Source organism: Crocodylus porosus, unplaced genomic scaffold, assembly GCF_001723895.1.
Source record: "Crocodylus porosus isolate Cpor-Errol unplaced genomic scaffold, CroPor_comp1, whole genome shotgun sequence".
Lineage (NCBI taxonomy): Eukaryota > Metazoa > Chordata > Crocodylia > Crocodylidae > Crocodylus > Crocodylus porosus.
The window spans coordinates 6096809-6109542 of NW_017728933.1; the positions used below are offsets into that span (position 1 = coordinate 6096809).

Consider the following 12734-nt stretch of genomic DNA (forward strand, 5'->3'; position numbering starts at 1 on the left):
TGTGTGTGTGTGTGTGTGTGTGTGTGTGTGTGTGTGTGTGTGTGTGTATGTGTTTCCTCATGGTGGTTAGCTTCAAGGGATTTTTAAATTATTACTGATTGATCTGATCTTACCAGCTCCCTGCTTCAGCCTACCTACTTAAGAAGGGCAGTGGTGAGTCAGCTGACAGTGCTGGGAAACAGGCTACCTGCATTCTGGTTGTGAATCTCGCCCCAGCTGACTTAGCCACTGCGGCATCAGAGAAAGCAATCACATAAGTGCTAGCCTTGAAGTTGGGTTGGGTTTGATTCCTCGCTGTATCTCACACAGACTGTGCGTCTCGGGGCAAATCGCTTAGTCTTTCTAGCTTTGTCTACACTGCAGGCTTGCTATGCCAGGCTACCTCCTGCAGCAGAAGTGGAATAGCAATGCAAACAGATCAGTTCACAATGCTGATAGATGCGGCTCTGTACTGTGCAGAGGTGGAGTTGGCATACGTGGAGCAGCAGGGCATGTCTGAGAATTCGGCAGCTTGGCAAGGCAAGTTTGCATGTGGACGTGTCCTCTGGACCTCAAATGAGAAGCGTGGCCTTCAATCCCAGTAGTGTTATGAGGCTTTCTGAAGCTGGTAGCTGCTTGGGTACTTCAAGGAAGGTGATGAAGGGAAAAGATGGGGGAGGGATGTCTCTGTTCTTAAGCATTTTGTTGTTGTATAAGTGCAGAGCATATCCTTGCAGCTGCTGGTAGAGATGGGCAATGCAGTCGTTATCATTAGCATACGGGTCACCACTAGAGTGCCCCATTAGGAGTGTGGTCCCAGGGGACTAGACCATCTACAAACACATAATAAGAGACAGTCCTGGAGGAGCTCACAATTTAATGAGCAAGGCAGAGGAAGCAAGCACTTCAGTGTCTTACGGATAACTGAGCCATTGGCGTGGGGCAGAGGTTGGCAGGACATAGCTACAATGACCCAGCAAGTCGGTTGCTGAGTCAGTACTTGAGCCAAGGTCACCGGTCATACTAGGCAAGAGGCTTTACTAAAAGACCATGCTTTCTCCAAGAGTTTAGGGCACCCTTCGCTAAGCAGAAGGCTCTTTGGAAAGTGCTCGAAGTTCTTCGAACAAGGCCCTTTGTGGAAGGCTGCTGTGGACTGAGTAGATGCTAATTTATGTATATTTACAGACAACTAACTCCACAGTTCCTATAAGCCAAGATACCTTGTGGGTTCATAGTTAACCTTGCAAAAACAGGGGAAGAATTTTAATCAAGAAAAGATAATACAGCTCCTGGCGAAAGAGAGAGGATGCATTTTTTTCCCTTTTGTGGTTCTATTAAGGCAATGCTAGTGAAGGTGTCTTGCTTATTGTAATAGGGTCTTATTTAAATCTCTCCTCTTTTTTTAAATAAAGGGAATATCACTCTTCTTTGCAATGTTTTTCAATGAGGCAAGGTATTCTTTTTTTGTATATTGTAATTGATTTATTTTGTAATGCAATATTGTCTAACATTCACAGGCTTGTTTGACTAAATTATTCATCATCAATTTTTTAAATAATGCAACAGTGTACTTTTTTGGAAATTCAACTTTCCTTTCTCGCTTCTCAAGCTGGGGCTGGAAAATAATGCACACCAGCGGGATCAGGGCCGGCTTAACCCTTTAGTGAGCCCTAGGCAAATAATCTCATGGGTGCCCAGCTGAAGATGAAACTTTTCTATTACTTCTCTTCACTCAATGATACAATAAGCACAACTGGGCCTCTTCTTCACTTAGGGCCCTTGGCATGTGCCTAGTTTGCCTATGTGTTAATCCGGCCCTGAGCGGGATCTTTCTCCTGTCTTGACTGCTTCTGAACTGGTGGCGGTAGGGCTTGAGGCTGATTGACAGAGGGCAGTTTTCCCAGACCCCTGTTTAGGGTTTCAGCTCATGCTCATTTTAAGCTAGTGGAATGACTCCCATTCATTGGGGTGGTTGTTGGATCAGACCCTATCCAAGAAAAACTCATGCGAGTTTGGCAGAGTTGCTCCTAAAGCAGCAGGGAAGTCTGGGCTAAGAGTCCTTTTCCTGGCTTGGGGGAGGCACGAAGCCCTAACACCCCTGGCCTTTGGAAGAGCTCAGAGTCTGTATGAGAACATGCAAGAATGAGGAAGCTAAAAACAGTGCAGTGGTCTCAAAACCTGGATAATACCTTTGCTAATACCAGCAGGAATTGCCAGAGGTGCCCAAGGGAGTCGGGCACTGAACATCAAAGGGATGTGGGAGTGTGATCTTCAGAAGCATCTGAGCAACCATTAGGGGAGTTGCATTTTAAATCAATTGAGAGGTTTTAAAATCTGTGGCTGAGCACCTAACTCTCTTAAGACTCCTTGGAAAATCTCACTTGTTATATTTTTTTAGCTCCACCGAGGGAACCGGGACCTGAATCATTGCAGCTGAGGCTCCAGCTGCTTCTCTAAAAGCTCCAGTGACATTATTCTGTTCTCTCCTGGTTTGACTTTTACCCTGCCCTCGTCGTCATGAATCTGAGCACCTTGTGGTAGTACTTAAGCAACATGACTGGCATCTGTCAGGAGTGATTTGGTCTCTCCCCGGGGAGAATTACCCGTGGACTGGAGGATGTTATTTGGCTATGGTTCGGGCTTTGTGGTTGTTTTGGCCAGGGTTTAGTTTTTGTTGTCCGTGTTGAGCTGGGTCTATGCTAGAGAAGTCTGGATCAAAGAAGCGAGCCTTGAAAGCGGGGAGGATGATCTTGAGATCCAGAGTGGTCCTGACGGAGCTTGTCCCACCGTCTTGGACACCATCTCCTGTTCGATCCTCCAGGCTGAGCAACGTCCCGTTTATAAATAGTGGGAGGAGAGGCTGAGAGGAGGCATAGTGATGGGTTTTCAAGGCAGTAATGAGGAATTCTTTCTTTTTGGCACCGTCAAATTTATATAGCGTTTAAAATCCCAGTAGCAAATGAAAGGAAGGCATAAGGTGGTGTGCCTTTGAATTGAGGAAGTAGGTCGGATTCTTCTTTTTTCATGTTATTTGAAGTAAGTACAAAAAAAAAAAAAAAAAAGGATAAAGAGAGCGAGATTTGATTCCAAATTTGTTTAGTTCAGGGAGGGAAAAACCTCTGCTTAGGTTAAAAGATAGGACATTGTCCCTTTCATTTTCCAATTAGGGACTCCTTGTAACTAGAGCACCCAGTGTTAAAGAGAGGAATGGAGAGGACCCACCGCTCTGAGAAAATGGGCAGAGCCCATTATTCTTGCATTAAAGATGTCCCTGCTCTTTGCCTGGGATACAAAGAGAGCGCGCGGCGCTCCCACCTCATTTGCATTCCTGTGTGGCAGTTACTGTTTTCAAGTCCCAGGATGTGATGCTGATGAAAGACAGTTAATTCAATTTCAACAGAGAAATTGATTAATGGACTGGATTAAAATAAATCCCTGGTGTCCCAAAGGCTCTGCAACGCATACCAATTCCACGTTATCTCCCACTTCCCTCTTTCTTCTTGCCTGATGCTTTGGCAATACGTGCTTGGGAGAAAGCAGGGAAAGAAAGAATTAAAAAAAAAAAACAAATAAAGAAGGAAAGAAAGGAAGGAAGGAGAAGGATGGGAGGGAAGCGGTTTAAAAAAGCAGCTTAGGGAGGAAGTATACCTCCATATTTAATGAACTCGATTAATATTTTAAGACAATAGGAAAACCCACTGGGGATGCACGGATCTTGGATTTACTCTCGTACTTCCGGCAGGCTTTAGGAAATGGAATTTAATAGTTGTATGTGAGGCAGAGGAAGCGGGAGCTTGGGTGCTGGGGACCTGGAGGTTCTGCTGCCTGTATGTATGTAGGTGAAAATTCAGCTGAAGTTACAGAATAGCATCCAGAAGTCACTCCAGAGACATCAGGGCTGGAAGGGACCTCGAAGATCGAGTCCAGCCCCAGTTCCCTCCAGATGGCTAGTGGATCTCTGTTCGATATGCCGAGAGCAGGTGTCTACATCGGTTTGCTTCCTCAACAGTTGGCAGCTATGTCACCAGTCTGCAAGGTCACCAAGACCTTGAGTGAGGCCAGAGAGCATGAAGAACAATCTCATGGAGGATTGGATTTTTGTCTTTTGGTGAATCACCAGGATGAGACCCCCAGTGCAGCCTAGCTAATAGTTGCTGAAGACATAGAGACCAGGTGCAGGTCCTTTCTTTGCATGATTCAGTTCAGGGACTTGAACCTCAGTGCCTCGCGTACCAGGTTGAATGGCTTTTTGCCTGTTCTTAGATGGCATTTGGTCAAGACCTCTAATACAACCTCACAGCCTCCCTTTCTAGTCTAGACAAACCTATGGAGCACGATTGACAGTGTTTAGTCAGGAGAGACTGAGGGCTGGAAGAGCGGAGCGGGGAAGGGAGTGTGGTTTAGGACTGAGATGCATTGGTAGCTGTGCTGTGGGAAGCCCAGGCCAAGAACAGCAGAAGCTCATGAAAGGCTGGTCCAGAGTATTCAACGCTAGTCTAAGAGTTTGGATACCCTGGGTCAAGTCACTGATGGTCCCATGTGACCTTGAGCAAGACATTTAGGCTGCAGTCCTCAAAGGTGTTCAGGTACCAGCCTCCTTTAGCATCCCCATAGTTTCCATTTCCCATCTATAAAATGGGGATATTAGAACCACCCTACCACATAAGGCCATTGTAGGGATAAGTGCCTCCAAGAGTGCTGGGGACATGGAGGGGGATGCAGTTCTTGTAAGTTCCCTAGACAGAAGAGGAATATTAACGTGTGCGTGTGTGCACGTGCTCGTGTGTTTGTGTGTGCGCACATGACCCATTTTTGCAAGGTAAAACCATCATGTGCGGCTTAGAGGATCGGGAGCATCAGAAGCAAGCTAGGAAGTGAGCAGTAGCAAGCTGACCTGGTTCTGTTTTGTGGGATCCCAGTGGGACCTGTTCCCATAAACAGCAAGTGAGGCAGCGGCATTCACAGCTTTATGTGGGTCAGGTCACTTCTCCCCAAAACTGAAAAGAAAGCAAGAAACCCCTCTGACTAAACCAATCTTTTGCTGCTGGAAAAAATGCCAACTGCTCTGTCAGCCCCTTTCTGCAAGCTTCATCCAGAGACCTGGCAGAATGACAGCAAGGAAATGTTCATTTGCAATGAAATGCTTCTTATTCTGGTTTCATCTACAACAGTGGGCTTGGCACTCTGGTCTCGGGGGTCCTTCAGATCCTGTCTGTGTGAAAGCAGCTTTCGAATTCAGCTCTGGAGTGAATGCAAGCCTTTAGGAGAAGCCCCCTGCTGTGTTTCCAGCACACCCTCATTTCCTTGATAAGCAGTCTTCATCCAGTCTTGCCCTGAATATCCACTGCTGGGTGCTGATTTTTGAATGTAGAAAAACTAGGTTTGAGCCATTTGCCTTTTACTTCCTCTTTGCACTCTCATTGCACAAGGCAGAGGACAACAGGCAGTGCAGTGCATTAGATAATAGGAATCAGCTTCTTTACTGAGTGCCCAGGTGTGTTCAGCCCCTCTCTGCTGCTTGCAGCCGGGGGCGGGAAGTGGCTTCTTCTAGTGGTAGACACTGGTGAGCCATTGCTCTGGAGTAGAGGTTCCCGAACTTTTTCTTAGGCGTACCCCCGTCCAGATTTACCAGCTGCCCACGTACCCCTGCTACCATATGTTTTACCCTCTTAAATACATATTATTATAATGAAAATTTAAATCTGCCAGTACACAATTCCTCCTGCATAGCTCCCAGAGATGTTTTGTGGCACGTACCGCAATGTAGGCACCCCTGCTCTAGAAGATGCCCAGCGAGCTGATGTACCGCACCTCTCCCAGCGGCTCATCCTGGCTCCTGATCATCCCTGCCTTAGGCCACTCTCTCCATGCCTCCTGACTCGCTCAAGTGCAGCTTTTGCAAGCTATTGCTTTGACGGCGAATTTAAAGGAACTGCTTGGTAATATCTTTTTTCCCCCCACTCCAGTGGTGTTTCATGGCTATTAAATGCACATTGTTCTCCGTGTGGTGCCAGAGCCTACAGTCAAGGTCAAATGCTTTTCACCAAGGCTGGAGCCGGCAGTAGTGTAGTCACTCCGCCTGGGGAAAACCTGCGTTGACTCCGTTTGGAAGCTAATGCAAAGCCCTGTCATTGGAGTCTGGTTCAGGAAAGGAGTGGGCTGAGACACCTGTGGATATAACTGCTTTTTCTATGTGTGACAGCCAGGCAACTGTGTGTGATCTTATAAATGGTGGCTAGACCTTCAGTGCCTGCACTGGAGATCACATGGCAGCTCCCTGGTTCGAGCTGGCTGGCGTTGGCTCCACCGGCCTCAGTGGGCCAGATCTATAGCTAGCATGAAGCGGTGCAGGGGTGGAGGTCAACCCATTTATTCCAGCTGAGCATATGGTCTAGCGACTGTACTCTCGGGAGAGCTGATTGTGCTTGGAGAACTCAAGCCGTAGCTCTGTTCTGGGGCAATGTGGCTTTGGTTCGGTAGGCAAGCTGAGGAGGAGGGAGGAGGTGAGAGAACTGGAGGGGGGTGGTGGGAAGAAAGAGAGGTCTGACCTTCAGACTCAAGGAAACAAGAAAAGAGAGTTAAAAATAAAGGGTGCAATGCAGAGATGCCTTGTCAGGATCTTCTCAGCAGCTCTGCTTTGCTAGAGCTCTCGCTGTTTCCCAGCAGTTTGTCTCCTTTCTGTGCCTAAGATTAGTAACTCACAGTGCACCTTGCAGGAAGTGGAAGACAAATGCTGCGGGTCCCCTGATCCCATTCACTCACAGCTCTGCCACCTAAAATTGCCAGCAAGTTTGCACCGCAGGCAGAAATATTTAAGGAGCTTCCTCACAGCTGTAAATAGAAAAAAAGAACAGCCCCCATTGCCTACACCCTATTGCCCACCAAGGGATAGCTGGTTTGAAAAGCCCTTTCCCTAATTGGAAATGCAAGAATTACCACTGAGAGAGCCTGAGAGGGGAGGATAAGCCTTACGACAACGCTGACATAAAAATCAAACTCGGCCGTGTGAAAGACAGGGCAGGCCGCGACAGCAGAGAGCTTTTCAGATTGTGCAAAAGGGGGAAGGAGGGAGTAAATTGTGTGAAGCACTGAAAGGAAGGGAAGGCGAATGGACTGTAAAAATCGTCTGGCATAAATAAAATGGACACGGCTGCTTTATTAGGTGTTTGGAGCCAAAGGGAAGTCTGAGGAGGAGGGAAGACTGGTGAGAAATGAAGTGGATGTTTCTGGGGAAGGAAAAAAAAAAAAAAAAAAAGATGGATAGCAACTATTTAAAAAAATAAATAAATAAAGCCAGGTTGTGGAAATGGGAGGGCTGGACAGCTCGCAGCAGCCATTCGCTCCTAGCTGGGCTTGTTTGCTAGAAGCAGCAGGAAGAGAGACACGAGGCAAAGGCGTGATCTTGCAGTGACATGTAGCTAAACAAGCCCAGGAGGCAGGAGATCTGGATTGCACTCCTGGTGCTGCCGTTGATTTTTTATTTTTATTTTTTTATTTTTTTTAATTTTTTTCCCCCCTCCTCCCAAGAGGCTTTGGCCCGCTGCTCTGAACCTCTATTTTGCCATCTGTAAAATGGGAATGGGCTAGTGATACCAAGCCTGATTCTCTTTTGCACAAAGATCACGTGAAGCTACTGGACTGAATAAAGTGTGGAAACATACCCCCAACTTCCCACTGCCAAAAAGGCTCTTTCCCTGAAGCTGATCTCATCGATACATGTGAAGTGCTTGAGACTCAGATGCAAGGCCCCAGCATGAGGGCAAACTGTTATATTAGTCACCAAAATATATGGCCAGCAGACAGCTCTAAGAAGACGCTGTAGGAAACGCTGCCAGGGCCTTAGCTGCATTTTTGCGGCTCCTTGGGGTAGGGAGTAGGTGAGTTCTTCGTTTTCCAGGCCAGCAGGGGCTGTTATGATCACCTTGTTTGACCTCCTGCACAGTGCAGGCGCAGACTGCCAGCTGGTAGCTCCCGCACGAACAGAAAGTTATTCTTCCCTGCTGTCTAAGTGGATGCTGCAGAGTGCAAAAGCTTCTGGTGGAACCAGAGCATATCTTTCAGAGAGACATGTAATACCAATTTAAGTTGTGAACAGTGGACTGTCTGGCTTCTTAATGAATAACCGTGTCCCCCTGTTTCGGGTGTAGCTGCAGACTTGTGAGGGAGTTCAGACGAGAGTGGATCCTCTTCCTAGCGCTTGTTGGTGCAAGGAAGCCGCTTTAGTGTAATTAAAAGTGTAGTTTTAATCGAGTGCTATTCAGCTGGGGCCAAGAGCTGTGTGGACAAACTCATTTTCATTAAATCAGTTCATTGTGGTGTATCTGGAGTCAGTTAGGGGTGGGTGTCAGCCAGAGAACCAAGTCAGCCTAACTCCCAAATCAGAGCACGGCTGCAGGAATTTTAAAAGGATTTACATGAATTGTTTCAATGGCTTGGTGAGGACAAGGCCTTGTATACTTATACACACACATCTACAGAAGGATTTTTCTCTTTACTGCTGTTTTCAACAACTCGGCATTTTTTTAGGGTAGAGGACAGGCAAATGTCAACCGCGGGCCACTGGGGAAAATGGAGTGGCTGTGCTCATTTCCTAACGACTTTCCTCTGCCTTGCTGCTGTTAAGGAAAAAAAGGGAGTAGGTTATTGAAAGCAAAAAACTCCTAACAATAGCTTTTGTTTCCTGGAAGTAAATTGAATTTAGAGACATTGTGGAAAGTAGGAAAGACAAAAGCGAGAGAGAGAGAGAAGATGAGCGAGAGCAGGTCCAATAGAGGAGACCCCCCTAGAGAGATGACCAGGAGCAAGCTGCTCTGAAGGCGAGGGCATGCCTCTATAAAGAGCCCAGAGGGAAATGTGACGGGCTCCGTAGCTTCTGCTTGAGCTGCAACTCTTGACCCCCCTCCCCCCCTAAAATCCTGGCATCCAAGAGCTGCCCCGGGAGCTACATTTACCACTGCACCCCCAGCACCACGGCAGTGGGGTGCACCCCACCTACCTGCTCCCACTCGCAAGTACCTCACCTGGAAACGGGGCTGCAAAGCGACCGTGAGGCCTCACCACTGCATTTCCAGGGCTGGTGTGTGCAAGCAGCAGTTGCGTGGGAGCATGCATGCATGAAACCCCCAGTTTTGGAGAGCACCAGGAGACCTGCTGCGTGGAAGCTCTGCCCACCCTCTGGGTGGGTGAGCTGGTAGACACTCTGGCAAGGTTTTGAAGCCTGCCTGGAAGACCTGATTCCCTGGGAGCCCTGCCTGGTTTCCAGAAGAATTTAGTAGAAACCCAGCCCTTTTCATGGGGTGTTTTCATTTTCAGGCATTGGGAGCAAATGCAGAGGAAACCTGCTCCATTGGCATTCTTCTGGCCACTTCTCTGTATTCTTTGTTCTGCATTAATATCTAGCACAGCGCTTCCCAAGCTTTGCCTCATTTCTGGCCCCACTTCTTCAGCATGGCCCCACAACCCCTGTGACCTCATCCGCTGATGTTGCAACCTCATTTGGGGGTCATGACCCACAGTTTGGGAACCACTGATCGAGAAGCCCACCCATGAGAAGCTCTGCGCACATCTTGACAGCCCCTAGCCCATAGAGCAGGGGCGGGCAATTATTTTGGGTGGAGGGCCACTTACTGAGTTTTGGCAAGCCATCGAGGGCCACATGACAGGCAGCTGGGGGCAGATAAATATTAATTTTCTAAATTTTTTAGGTGTCCCTTGAGCTGGGTGGAGTGGCCTGGCGGGCCGCATTTTGCCCACCCCTGCCATAGTGTGCGCCATCCGAATGAGACAGACTACTGTTGTTAAGGAAGTGCCATGACCATCGGATGGCACATGGGGAGCTGAAGCGCAGGTGAAATGATTTCCCCAAGGTCATGAGCAGAATGCCTGGCAAATCTGGGAGGCGAGTCAAAATCTCCCAAACCCAGTGCCATATTTGCAAGACTGTCCATGGTAGTGAGACCCTCTAGGCTATCTGTCCTTTAAGCCAACCCTGCTACATCACCGCCCAGGCTGGCATGTTAACAACTTAGCTGTGACCATCTCTCAGCCACTCTTCATGTCCTTTTCAAGCCATTTAGCAAATTTTTTGTCCTTGGATTCCAACAACGAGCTATCCATCGGACAGGACCATGTCTCTGACAGCCTGTCAGAATGACCTGGGCCCTTATTTTAATCTGGGAGGAGGGGGGTGGTTGTGTATGACTGGAAATGAGATCGAGGTGATTGTGGCTAAAGTGCCTTTTATTGAAGCTTTCAGGAAATATAAATGTCATCTGTCCTGTCAAAGAGAGAGGCAGCAGAAAAATAATAGGGCTCAGCCAGACTGGAGAGGCACATGGGAGCTGCACAAACTTAGAATTAGCTTTGCTGCTATGGTTTCTTGACTCCTGTGTGCATGAGAGCCAGGTCTCCTTCTCGGCTTGGCCAGGCTTCCTGGATGACCTTCAGCAGGTCACTAAGAGAGATCTGAAACAGCCAGTGGATCTCTCTGTATGGAAAAGTTGGCCCTTAATATCTCTGTGCCCTCCCTCTCCATAGTAGGGTTGATGATACTTTGCTTTCTCCTCTTCTTGATCTCTGTTGCCTATGGAAGTCATAGGCACTTGGAAGGTGTATTTGGTGGCCGTGTTAGTCCTAGGCACTTCAAGGCAGTCTTATGTAGCACTATGAATTGGTACAGTGCCAAGCACAATGGGGGCATGATCGTTGTTGGGGCATCTCTGTGCCACCTTCATATGAATGATATATGATAGGTATGTATCCTCAGAGAAGGGTCCAGATCAGTGGAGCTGCAATAATTGACTCTTGGTGATGCTCTGGTTTAATAATTGACTCTAGGTGATGCTCTGGTGTGGAGCAGCTGTACGATTCAAAGTTGGCTTTTTCATTTCTTTGCTTATCCCTAAATTTGTCTCAGTGACTTCAGAGGTTAAAGACAGCCAGGTCTGGTCACCAGTGGGTGTGACTGAACCAGGGAAACGCAGAGCAGTTTGGCAAACGTGATTTTGAAATATTTGTCCTACTACCTGAACCGGAGCAGCTGAAATTTTCTTGTGGCTTTCTGGACAGATTTGCTTAAAAGGAATTGTGAATTGTCTGGCATTATTGTACAAAGCAGGTCTAATAAGCATGTAATTAACTACCCTGGAGATAAATGTAATTGCTATCTAAACACACAGCAATTTTTACACGTCCCTGTAGGTCACCTGGTGATTAGATTTAAAGTTATCAAATGGTTCAAAGATTAGTCACCACGTTAAGTTGAGGTTTCTCCCATAAGGCTCTAGTCTAGGAGACAGAAATAGCACAAGAATTACCTTCTGATTAGCTGCCATTTACCCTGAACCAACAGAGAATAAAGTTAATATAATTATGAAGTTAGGCTTTCAAATAAAAGCAAAATGCAGAGCTAAGGAACATTTGGCTCCTTTTTAGTAACTGTTTTGACATTGTGAATGGAGAATCTTCTCTCTGTCTCCGAATGTTATTTTTCTGTTCTGTTCCTGAAAGGATTTTTTCAGAAGTGTTTAAGATCCAGATGTTTTGAACTGCCAGATCCAATCTTTTCATTCTGAAAATATTAAAACAGGAGATTTCAGTCTTTTCAAAATTCCTTTGCTAAATATAATGATGTCAAAATCTACATAATTTTTGTGGGAAAATAATCAGTGTAGTGGAAATGGCATTTTTTTTTACAGAAAACCACGTCAGCAGTATTTTGCCAACCAGTGTTACAACAGCTGTCCTGTGGTAGGAGCTTTGATCTTTAGTGCTGGCTTCATACCAAGGGCATGGTATTAATGGTGCCAGGACTGGCCTGGACACTTACCAGTGCAAACAAAAGTATCCTAAGGCCTTGACCCCTGCTTCTTTTCGTCACTTGGGTGGACTTTGACCAAAGCATGGAAGCTTCTGGAGGCTTCTTTACCATTCACCTTTTTTCATATGCTTATCTTGGATTCTGTTACCAGTTACGTGTTGTTGTCTTTCACATTCCAGTCTGTTTTTTGGTCCCAGGTTGTACCATCTCCACATTCCTAAGACTTCACCGCATTCACAGCACACAGACTTACACAGACAGTCTTGAAAATGGTTGACACAGTTAAGATGGCTACCTAGCATAAGCAAATGGCTTGCTCAGCATAAGCATTCATAAGCAAAATCTGCTTTATCTTCTAATGATAGCCGGTGGTTTGCATCCTGTTCTTTTTACACAATGAGCTATATATTTTACAACACTACTATACTGTTAGGTAAATGCTTGCCTAAGGCAATGTTACTTTTAAGATACCATTCTGCCTTGTGGTTAGCAGCTTTGCTAGGCCATAGGTTATAGCCTTTTATTCAGCTGCAAATCCAATGCTCCCCAAGATCCAAATACTGTCACCCTAATACTTGGCTCACAGGCACCTGGCTTCAGGTAAGCCATAGAGATTGCAACCAAACCCCCAGGGGTTCCTGGGGGGAGAGGGGACAGAGGAAGGAATTCACTCTGCCCCTGCCTGGCTGGAGGCAAGCCATGGAGGTGCAGCTGGGGCTGGCAAACCCCAGCTGTGGTCCCCAGGGTTTGCCAGCAGGGGTGGGGGGGAGGGGATTGAGGGAGGAATTTGCCTCAAGGGCCATGGCAGGCCAGCATCTGGCCATGGGCAGCCCAGCTCGCTGGAGCAGAGCTCTGCCCAGCCCAGAGAACATGCTGGGATGCTGGGGGAGTCTGTTTTAACTTAAACCAGCAAGAAGTCTGGGACAGACATTGCATA

General features: G+C 47.1%; 1 long non-coding RNA gene across 1 annotated transcript in view; it reads left to right on the forward strand.

Annotated features, from left to right (window-relative positions):
- Window positions 1-12734, forward strand: part of LOC109317315 — a 21628-nt gene that overhangs the window by 6521 nt on the left and 2373 nt on the right. The window lies entirely within an intron of this gene.